At 44.7% G+C, this 11,900-nt stretch overlaps 1 protein-coding gene across 1 annotated transcript in view; it reads left to right on the top strand.

Annotated features, from left to right (window-relative positions):
- SEMA5B (sema domain, seven thrombospondin repeats (type 1 and type 1-like), transmembrane domain (TM) and short cytoplasmic domain, (semaphorin) 5B) overlaps positions 1-11,900 on the top strand; it is a gene marked incomplete at both ends in the record, with an annotated part of 83,135 nt that overhangs the window by 365 nt on the left and 70,870 nt on the right. The window lies entirely within an intron of this gene.

Raw genomic sequence — 11,900 nt, forward strand, 5'->3', positions numbered from 1 at the left:
TCAAAATGACTGGTTAATGAAGTAGGATGCTGGCATCTCCCTTGGTATCATGACTGTTACAGTAAATCATTCTGCACCATCCCTCTTCCATCACAGAATTTGACTTGATGGTGCATTTGCCATGGCCAGACTTTCCCTCCATACCGGTTCATTTATGGACCTTTCTGTGCCAGTGACAATGTAAATGATTGTTTTCTTCTCTCTTAGCATTCACTCCACAACCTGTCTGCTTTATCTGGCTGCTATAGCTGGATTCTCACCTAATGTATTTTGGTGCAACTCTGTTGTTCTGGCCCATCGTATATAATTAGGATGTATTTTTCTTGTATTTTTTAACATAATTTTTATTTAGGATGCCATAAAAGATGGGTGGAAAAACACAAGATGAACACAGGGAAGCTCTAACAAATTTAGAGCTGCATTTGTAACACGGAAAAGAGCTATAGTTCAGTGAAATAATATATGCCAGGAGTGGTTGAATCATGAGCCCAAACAGCAACTATTTTTTATTGCATAATAAACAGATAAGACAACCCAAAAAGAAAAGACTAAGAATGGTCTAACAAATCAGTTTAAGTATACCATTTAGAATCAGATAACACTGTGGTAGCAGTCTCTACTATTAATGACAATGGAGGAAGAGATTGCTTTCTTCCCAGGTTATTCAGCATGAGAGGACAGGGAGGTGAGGAGCAGAGCTAGAAGAACCCATGATAGGGAGAAGAGAAAAGAGCAAGATGTGTAGCAGAGGGAGAGGTTTTTGCTTCATAGAGATTTAATGTACATTTTCTATGTGTATTTGTGCAATAAATAATAACTCTTACCTTCCTGTAGCTGTTCAAATTGCCAGAGGCTCTCCTGTTTTTCACACAGAAACATTTTACTTTCCAAGCTGTAGCTTTCCCTGTGCTGGAATCTTTAAGCAGTGATTATTAATATTTATTACTTCAGAACAGCCCTGCTTTGGGGACAGCTGTGAACGGTGCCTTCTGCCAGGCACTGCACAAGCACGGGCTCATGGCTCTGAGGAACTGCTGGTTTACCTAATGGGGTGCACGGCAGGTTCCCCCGCGCAGATGCTGCCGACGCTGAACTGCTTCACCCCCCCCAGACCCCAGCCACACCTCCCAGGGGCAGACTCTGTCTCTGCAAGAGTTTCTTTGGCTGTGGTTAGACAGAGGGCTACAGTATCTAAACTGGGGAATGACAGCGAACTGGGCTTCCTGCTGGAAGCATAATATATTGCAGTACATTGTCTCGTGAGGAAGCAGTAACATGTATGTATAGAATTTGCTTGGAAAAGTCACTTTTCATGAAGCACTACCCACCTGAGCAGGCGGCTCAAAGGTTCAGTGGTGCCACACGGCTCTGCTCAGCAGCTCTTGGTAGACTTAACAGAGATGAAAAAAACACCCTGGGAAATGACAAGTTGAATGCAGAGTTGGTGTGGGGAAAGTTGGGAGTGATGAGCCCTTTCCCTCTTCACCCTCTCATTTCCACCCTGTGCGAGGTAACAAGGGAGGGGTACACAAAGATGAGGGGGTGGATGGGGTCCTCAGTGCTGCTCAGCTCTGGGCATACTGAGCTCCTGGAGCTGTGGCAGAGAAATGGGAAGGGGAAGTAAGCCTTTTCTGTTCCCTCCTTCCCTGATAAATCCACACCTTGTTCTGGACTATTTTTAGGGTGATTTTTTGAGTCACTAGTTGCTCGTGCACCATCTGCTTGAATTTGCAAATGAAACAATACCTCAAAGAGATAGGAGCTGTCTCTATCCATCTCTACAGGGTGTAATTTATGAAACCTAAATTTAAACATTAACCGTGTTTAAATGTGCTGCTGTAGACCATATTAGTAGTAACACCAGCTATTCTGGGGTTGTGGGAAGGAGTTTGGGATCAGGGTGGAGTTTATGAGTACTCCCACTTCTCAATTTCCTGGTTAAACTTCATTCTCTAAGATGATAGCGTTATAAATTATTTCAGACTAGTTCTTTCTCAGTCTCTATTTAAAAGCAGTATGACCTCACCACAGCATCTCTTTGGCTTAGTTTAGCCTGTGTTTCAAAGCTTCACAGAAAATGCTTCCTAGAAGAAAAGGAGATCCTGGGGCTCACAAGGGTTTTTGGTTTCAGGAATTGGACACAGCGTGACTGAAACTGTAAGAGGTATTGAGGGCATGCCATGCAGGCAGGGAGCTGGAATAACACAAGCCTCAGATTTTTAAGCTTTACCCTTATCTCGAGAGCCCTCCCCAAATGACTGGTGCTGTCTGAGTGCAAACCAGAGGAGTCTGATAACTCCACTGCACCAAACACCTGCCAAGTCAAAAGCCCAAAAACAAAAGAATTTGTTTCAAAAGCCCACCATGGTTTCTAAGCAACGTATTTACTTGTCACATCATTTGTAAAATCCAAACACTTGCAAGTAAGGATATGAATAGTTTAGAACATTGTAAATCTCACACTACCAATATCACAAGCCACATTTCATTAAGTATAAAACCCCACATTTCAAAAATTCATAACCTTCATTTTGACTCAGTTTGTGTGTTTTGTTTTTGTTTTAGATGTAGTGTTGGTATTTTAATGTACTGTTTTTCTTCTGTGAAGGAGTGATGTTTTGAAATATTTACTGCTTTTTTTTCAGCTCTTGAGTGCATGTGATCAGTATTTGAGCTTATTTTAATGGGAGGAAAAACAAATTTCTAGACCTCATTATTATCGTGAAAAAAACCCTTGAAAATATGCTCAGGGCAGTGATTTCACCTGCCCGTTGGAGAAGCAGCGTTCTGCTCTCGCCTCTGCTGCAGGCAGCGTGCCCCATCCCTGGGGAGGGTGGGCTTGTGGAGGAGGTGCGTGGTGTAGCTCTGACACCCCACCTCCTCAACACTACCTCACTACTGGCTGGGCAGAGACAGGAGCCAGTAAAAAAATGATGATATGAAAGACCTTGCTTGGAGCCAAGCCAAAAAGCTGCTTCACAAGAGCTCCCTGCCGAGGAGAACATAAAAGGTTTAAAGGAGGATGGTTGAGACACCGTGTGACAATCTGGCACGACAGCAAGCTGAAGGGAAACAGCTTGGACAACAGGAGGATGGTACCCAAACAAATGGCTGCACAGAGAGTGGCTGGGAAGCCCTAAGGGAAACAATTGACTTTTCCCAGAAGGAAACTGCAGGAGTGTCAGCTCGGGGCAGTAGCCTGCTGGGGCTGCGGATGTGAGAGGCATGGCTACGAGGGCTGGCCACTTGCAGGGACTGGAGATGTTACTGTAGAAAACCAGCCAGAAAGCGTCATGACCAGAAGTCCTCATAGTTCTGCCTGCCAAGAGGGCTGTCAGCTCCATCAGGAGATGGGAAAGGATGGTCTGTCATGGCTGTCGCATGGGGAACTGCAGCTCAGGAGCCCTTGTCACAAATAGTCATTGCCAAGAAGAGCCCAGAGGTAGAGGGCAGTGAGCAAAGGCTGCATCAAGGGACTGAAAACTGGCAAGTAAAGTGCACATCATTCTACACTGCCACACTTCTCTGCAGTAAAAGCAACTAAGCTGCTGGTGATGCAAATCTGGATGCTTTGATGGGGGCGGTTTTGGTGCTTCATTTAGAGCTGGACTGAATGTGCCTGTTGATGCCAAGTAGATAAGTGCAAGAAAGGAGATCGTTAGTCTGGGGAGCAAGGAGGGCGCTATATGAACTTTCAAGTCTTGTTTTAGGGGGTGCACAGAAGCCTGTACACAACTCTTCCTGGCTATGCAGGCTTAGGAGCTGAAATCGAACGGAGTGACGGATGTCCCAGAAGAGTTGCTTCAAGTTGCAACTTGCAGAAATATAGCAAGTTGTAAATATATTCTAGGATCCTCAACCAGCAGGTTTGGCACCTTGAGTTTATTGAAAGTCTCTGGTGTATGGTAGATTAGTCTGTCAGACACCAGGTATCATGCAGATTTCTGGCTGAACATAGGCTCTTTTCTGCCTGCTTGGCAGAAAGCTCCAGAGCACTGCAGTAAAACTCTCAAAACCTGTGCTGCTTGGAAAATATCACTCTTACCCTTGGGCACCTTCAATCCTGTCCAGATCTGGACTGCCACTGAACCCTGAAGAGAGTAAGTCTCAGCAGATTATGTTGCCTGGGCAAAAAGCATTTTGTAAACCAGGACATTCAGTAGCAGAAGGCAGGTCAGAGCTGATCCGATGATTTAGAGGATCAGCATTGGGTCTCAACTCTGTCAAAAGTACTTTCTGTTGCCAAATGATCAGGGCACCTCACCAACACTTGTCCTCACAGGACTTCTGTGAGGCAGGAAAGTACTAATAATTTCACACTTATAGATGGGAAACCAAGGCCCAGAGGGGTTAAGAGCAAGCCTGCCCTGTAAAAGGGCTGTGATGCTGCGACACGTGAGTTTGTAGTAGATCTGAAAGGTAGTGCAGTGTTGCACTTAACACAGCTACTCATGCAGCATGACTGTGCTTTTGAAAGGTACCAGTCAAAGTCTGCAAGGGTCAGAGGTCTCTGCACTTGGCTAGTGTGAACATAGACAAAGCTCTTCTGTGGATTCACAGAAAACCTGTGGCAGAGGTCAGATTTGGACCTCTTACTGTTGTATTTCCATCTGGTAATTTAATCACTTGCCCTCAGCCTTGCATCTCTAAAGAAGATAGAAGTCTTCAGAATGCTCAGGGAAGCCTATGAGTCCCACACACTTAACACTGGGACAGCGGAGCTTCAGCATGGCTGAAAAAGTCAAGTCTCATATAGCATGGAGAAACTAATATACAAACAAGTTAACACTGGCCACAACCGCGTGGTTATAGCCAAAGGTTAAACAGTCCACAGGCTCATCCTGTTATCAGCCAGGAATGAGATGCCATTTATCTCTTGACTACAGGATTTGACTCAATTCTTTTCTGAGACAAATTAACTGAGCTGAGTTACTGCCATTTCTGATGGCTTGCATTAGTATCGCAGTGTCTTATGCCAGCTCTACCCCCTACTAAGTCACGTTTGGTTGAGAAATTACCTTGCCAGTTGAGGTATTAATGAGGATGTGAACAAGCAGTGAGCATGATAATGTTTGTGATTATATCCAGATCGTAGGAGGGTAGCTGAAAGTGCTGCTGCAGAGAAACAAATACCATCCTTTCTCACTGTGATTTTTCCTATCAGACAAAAGAATGCTCTAATTAAAGTTGCATCCTTGTATCAGGGACTGGAGGGGGGCAAGTAACATGGTGATGTGAGAAAAAAAGGGAGAATCAGTCTCTGAAGTGAACAGAAACTTTCAAAGGGTCATTGACGTTTTTTAAAGGAGCTGCCTGACCTGCATGGTAAAGCATATGGTGAAGGTGAGAAACCTGTGATTAGACATTGCAGCTAGTTAAATCCAGAACTGGTGCTGCAGTTTCTTTACACAGGGAACAAAAGTGTAATTTAAAGTGCAGGTTTTAACCTCTCTGGTTGAGCCTAGGATAGTTCAGAGGGACATTTTCCTCTCTGGTACTGTACCAGGTGAGGTCAGCTCAGCCTTTGGTTAAGTGTGGAGGGGTGAAGCCTCACTGAGGTGTCTGGTTCTTACCTATGGCGTTTGATTTCCTCTGCTGGTCTGCAAGGAGTCCGAATTTGTCATACCCCAAATCTTTGCTTTCCCTGACTTAAACTCTTTGGGGAGGAGAGAAGGAGGTGTGGACAGGAAAGGATGGAAGGGCAGTTCTTGTAATTAGGGGACTCTGGGAACTTTGGAGCCTGGCCCAAATTTTGTTGAAAGTGTAATTTATTTTCTCTTAGTTAAAATTTGGGCATTTTCTCAAATGTGAATTTAATTAACTCAGAATAGATAAATCAAGTAAAATGCTATGCTGCAGCATTGTCTGGTTGCTGGGCCGGACAACGCACAGAAGAAGCCACAGCTGTGGGAGGGCAAAGAGGCAGCTCTGCTGTAGGTGTTGTCCATGGAGAAGGGGGACAGGCAACGGCAGTCTCTGCTCTGTCACCTTAGCTGACAGAGAAAACAGCTGGTCCTTCAAATCGCCTGCAGGGCAGTAGCACCCACCTCTCTGGGAGAGACCTCACCGGTGGGGCAGTCCACGTGCTTTTGCGCGTGGGGAGGGGAGCGAGGCTCTCGACTGGCTCAGGCCAGGGGCTGTGCACCAGTGCCCTGTGAAAGGCAGGCCTGGAGCAGCGCAGGCTCATGGGGAGCACCTTCACACAGTGAATTGCAGGCCTGACTGGCAAAATATCTCATATTCCAGATAAAATGAAAATTAGTGATACTCTATCACAAAAGCAGCCAACCAGCCACCCGTGAGAAGCTCACTTGCTTTAGTAACACTCTGAGAATAGTTAAGTTTGAAGGTTGTATTTCAGAGATTGGGGTGCGAGTAAACACCAGGTCAGGATATTTTGGCAAATGCACAGGAGGCTTGGACGTAACATGTTTTACAGCATCACAGGATGGGGCTACAGAGGAGCCTCCTCTTGCACTATCAAAAATATTCTCTTCCTCTGGTTAAGTTGGTGATATGTGAGTTTTACATGGCAGGGCTCACCACGATGACTTGCATATCACTTTATAGCCAGATGTTTAGGTGCTAAGCCTACTGTTCTGTGCCACTGCAAAGGTATAAAAAACGCAGCAAAGAGAATGGATTGGTTGGCAATAACTTAAGCTTACCAGCCAACTCTGTCAGTATTTGCATACAAGTCATGTTGAACTCATCCAGAGTTTGAGAAAAGCCTGACAGAACTGAGCATGTTTATCAGCCTCAGTAGGCAGGTGGGGGGGGCTGCCAGGGAGTATTTAAACGATAATCAGTGCATCAGAAGAAGAGAAATTTGCAGTATGACTTATTGAGAACACAACTAATGGTGATGGCCAAATAGGAGATCAGAGGTCCCCATGCAGCTTGGGGCCATATCAAGGTGCTGTAAGTGCTCTGGGACTCTGCCAACTGGATGAGAGGGGGAGAGAAGAGCTGTCAGCCACATATCAAGAGAGATTTGAGGTGGCATGTGGGATAATATGTGATGGTCTGAAAGATGGACTCACTCTTCCAGGAAAATAGGAACAAACCCACACATGAGTTTTGAAAATTTGGCTCAGTTTCCATCTATGATGTTTTGAAGAAACTCATCTAGTGAAACAGAGGGAAGGAAATGTATTAAAAAAAAAAAAAAAAGGAAATTGGCCTGTGTTTTAGAAATATGTTCCAACAATATTACAAAAAAAATCCCACCTCCCCTTCTTTGAGGTGTGTACATACAGCTGCCCTCCAGAAAACGACTGGTTCAAGGTGTCTCTGGAGCATAGCAAACACTGTCACCCCTGAGGAGGTGGGATCACACTGCAGTGAGGCTTTGCCTTTCCTACCCTAGGCAGAGAAGGGCCACAGACACCAGAGCCAGTTTCCTGCTCCCCTTGATAGCCGATGGAAGAGGGGACCTGGCTGTTGATCCAAGGGCTCATCCCCTTCCTGCTTCTTCCTCCCGTCTGTCTAATTTCTGAACGCTGGTATAGTCCAAGGGTACCACAGGTCCTGCGTGCTCTGCAGCTATTCATATCTGGCTCTTTTGACCCTTCCTAGAGCTGTCCCTGAGTATACAGCATCGAGCCTGAGCAGATCTGTGCCGTGCACCCTGTGCTATTAGAGCTGATGGTAGTTATTCTCCATTGACTGGAATACAGAGGATTTGATTTTTATCCTTGTTTCCACTGCTACATGGGCCTTAGTGGCAACCCAGAAAGAGTAGCAGGGATCCTGGCTTCGTTTGGAAACTGCTTGACTGGAATGATATGCCACTTGTATAAGGAGCCTCTTCTGTGAGGTTGCTCCTCTAGCTCTGGCTGGATTTATCACTGAGAAATGTTGCTCCGGGAAAAGCAATTGCTCATATGGCAACTGCATCATATTACTGTATGCCATTTAGTAAGGTTCTCTGTTGAACAGCTATTGATTTTTAAGGAAGAATGATGTACCGGACAAGTTTTTCTTCAATAGAAACAAAATTACTGGTTAATAAGGATCCAGCTTACAAGGGAGATGCTGGCTCTCCACCTTTTCTCCAGCATGTGTGCGCCAGGCCCTTCAGATGCATCACTGGACTAGCATTTGCAAACGGATCGTCACGTCATTCTGCAGAGCAGGCGTGTAATTAACTCCTCCTGAGAGCAAAGGCCAGAATCATCCTTCAGGAGCTGGGTTTCTTGGGATGGTTGGCTGGTTCAGAAATGTGGATAACCATCTGAAAAGTTCAGCCACAGCTGGACCTGCATAGAGGCACTCCGCGTTAATCTAGCATGAGATTTGGTAGCCAAGAGCCCTGGGGTCTGATCTTGATTCCATCACTGACTTGCTGTGTGCTTCAGAGAAGGTCATTTAACCTTTCTCTGGCTCATTTTCTCCATTAGTATAAGCGGGCAATGATACTAACCAGCTCCCAGGGAGTTGTGAAGCATGACTAAGCTGTGTTTGTCATGTACTGTGGAAGTAAAAAGTATATCTAAGGCTTCCAGGAGCAAAGATAGGAAGAGCTGACAGGACTTGCTGGCTCCTAGCCTGAGGCTCAGCCCCAGCATGTGGCTTCCAGGGGTGCCTGAAGCGAGCATTAGGTTTGTCACATGCATAATTCTGTGTCTTGTTTCGTATCGCCCAAAGGATCCTGCTCTTTTAATTATTTTTCTTATCATCTACGCTGTGAGAGTTGTGAGTCCCTCCTGCAGACCTGGCTTCTGATTGCAGCACAGTCCCCCTCTGATGAGGGAAGTGCTGATCTCTTCTCCCTGGTATCCAGTGACAGGACATGGGGGAATGGTTCAAAGCTGCTCCAGGGGTGGTTTAGACATTAGGAAGCATTTCTTTGCCAGAAGGGTGGTCAAACACTGGAACAGGCTTCCTAGAGAGATAGTCGATGGCTGTCAGTGTTTAAAAGGCATTTGGACAATGCCCTTAACAATGTGCTTTAACTTTTGGCTAGCCCTGAATTGGTCAGGCAGTTGGATTATGTGATGGTTGTAGGTACCTTCCAACTGAAATTATTCTATTCTGTTCTGTTCTGTTCTGTTCTATTCTATTCTATTCTATTCACATGGGTGATGCATTCGCAGAGCCTGCTTGAGTCTTCAGTACCTCACCTGGGCTGTGTTTGATGCCTGTTTCTGTGCAGTAATAGCCCCCAAAAGGGAGAGTGACTCTTCAGTCAGTTCTCTACAGCTTTCCCGAAACATTTTTTTTTCCACATGATCAAACACTATTACCAGCTTCTTTTGGCTCTGTTTCCACTTGCAGAGTAATTGTCTGCGTGCAAAGAGAGGGGCCTTAAGATAGCCTGCCCTGACAGGAGGGAGGGGTGAGCTTCTCATGTCTACTATAAGGCACAGGCAAGTAGCAACATGCAGGCAGGTGTGCCTGTCTTGTAGTCATACAGACCAGCTGAGACAAGACGGCTTATTGTTGGTCTCAGTGTGCATGTCAAGTCCTGAGAGGTTCTGGTGGTGGTGAGCGTTAGGGATGTCATGGCTCCTGATTAGCTAGGAGGGTCGTTCTGAAGCACAGAGGGGTTATCTTACCTGCTTGGTGTGTGTGGAGGGGGACAGAGTTTAGAAATGTAAACAAACCTCACTCATTTAAATAGGAAAAAAAATTTTCACCTAGAGTAGCCTTTCATTTACATCTGTTTAGTCCATCAGCTGCAGCGATGTTCCTCTTGATCTACACAGCAGAACTGAAAAGCATGCTCTCTTTCCAATTAGAAGGAAGCACCTTTTAATCAGCCAGCACAGTGCTGACAGGGATAGTGCCTGAAAAGAGGCACTGAAAAAGAGGCCTGAACGAGTGTCTGAAGTATGCTGCAACCCTTATAATTTCAGAACTCCTAAGAGGAAGGGTCTCAGAGGAAGGGTGTCTTGCTATTATACAAGCACTCTTGTTATGTGACATCCCATTGGAAAGGCTTAATTTGTCTTGCAGCTCTGTTGCTCAGTGGCATCGTAGATGAAGTACTTTGCCTTCACTGTAAATTGTTTCAAGGCCAGGCAATGTGTGAACAAGTGCATGGGCATCATGTTACAAAGTTCATCCAAGGTGCACTTGGCTATATGAAATAAACACTTAATAAGCAGCTTTGACTTGGGAATGTCATGGTAAGCAGACTTAAGTGGATGTATTCTTCCACCCTTTCTTGAAACACATCTCAGCTGCTCTCCTGCTGTTCTGGTACGTATGCTTTGTGGTACCAGGCACAGTGAGCACTTAATCATTTTAAAAGGCAGCCAAATACAAATTATGAAGGCAATTAACAAAGACTTTCATCTATGGGATTTATACTGCAGCTTGGCTCTGTTCATATGCAGACTAGCATGGAGGGCCCAGTTCAGGAAGATAATTCGACATCTACCCTATTTCCATAAGTGTAAATGACACTTTAACACAGTTTTACATGCTGTGCCCCAACTTTGGGGGAAGTTATTCTCCTAACTAGAGCATAGACTAATGGACGAGGAGATCAGCTCCTGGTTGTGCTGCAGATGTGCTCTGTGACGTTGGCTAAATAAGCTGTGCTTTAAATTTAAAAGAGAACAATGTCTCTTTTTCACACTTCTGTATATATTTAGATGGCAAATTCTTCAAGGCTAATTTGGATAAAGCAGGAGGGTCTTTACAGCAGCTAGCTTCTTGTATCTGAGCTGGGGGTTAATATCTCCCTGCAATCAGAGGTGACAGAGAGAGGATCAACCCGCAGATTGTTTGAATAAGTATCTGCTGTGAATCAGTCTCCAGAAGAACCACCATCAACCCACTCTGTGTCTTAACACAACAAAACCACATCTTGAGGTAACCTTGAGGCCTCTGGGTATTACTGTTTAATCTGGGCGTTTTCAAGAAATGCACTGATGTTCATGAACAATGAGGTTAATAATAATAATAGTTAGCAGTTTGAGGCACCTTTTAATGTGTATAATAACATTTGTACCAGAGTATTTAGAAGAGTGTAGTTGCAAGCTCTGGAGATGGCTGAAGTGAAGCCAACTCTGGGTTGAAATAAAGCTCATGTTTTAATACCATGGAGTGAAGTTGCAAGTGAGCAAGAAGTATGTTCTATCCCTCCAAGTTTGTGCACCAGCTTTTTGTACAGAAGAAGAAGGTTATTAGAATAGCTGGTTGCACCAGGCAGTTGCTCTTCTGGCCTAGTCCAGATGGGTTTAATTAAAGAAAGGAAGGAATTAGCCAACATTCATTTACAAGACAAAATGGGAAGAAAAAAAAAAAAGAAAAAAAAAGTGGCCAAGAAGGAAGGCACCTCATCTATTTATGCAGAGATCTCAGTGTTCTCACGTATTTCTTAATCCTGCTCTTTCAGCTGCTTTAAATTATAGTTCAGCAAGGTATTAAACAGACATAACTTCAAAGACAAGCAAAAAAAAGGACACAAATGGGGCAATTCTAGGTACAATAAACCATACCTGTCATTCAGAGACCTTGCTCATACTTGGACTGAAATTCCATTTAAAATGCAATTCATAAAAATGGCACTGTTGTATTCAGATCTTTCCCCTTGGCATTTTACTCCTGGTGTAGCTTTACCGAACAAGTATAGTTAAAAACCATGTTATTAATTAAGGATTCATCAGTTCAATCTGGGCAGGTTAATTGGAGTCTGGAGGTGTCTCTGATTGATAGCCTGGTCTGGCTACCAGTATTCGTATTACTGTCAATGAGATGTGAGATGGATCAAAAAAAACCAAAAAGAAACTGCCAGTGGCTGTGCAGACACCTGGTGAGGCAAGCTGATGACAACTGTAGGGACACCCTCCTTTCTGTAAGAAAGCCACAAGGTCAGACTTAGAGAGCTGAGCTTAGTATGAAGCCTTTGGAAGACCATTGTGCTATTCGCATGAGTGCTGCATTCC

The sequence above is a fragment of the Merops nubicus genome, unplaced genomic scaffold (assembly GCF_000691845.1).
Source record: "Merops nubicus isolate BGI_N331 unplaced genomic scaffold, ASM69184v1 scaffold20290, whole genome shotgun sequence".
In the NCBI taxonomy this organism is placed as follows: Eukaryota; Metazoa; Chordata; class Aves; order Coraciiformes; family Meropidae; genus Merops; species Merops nubicus.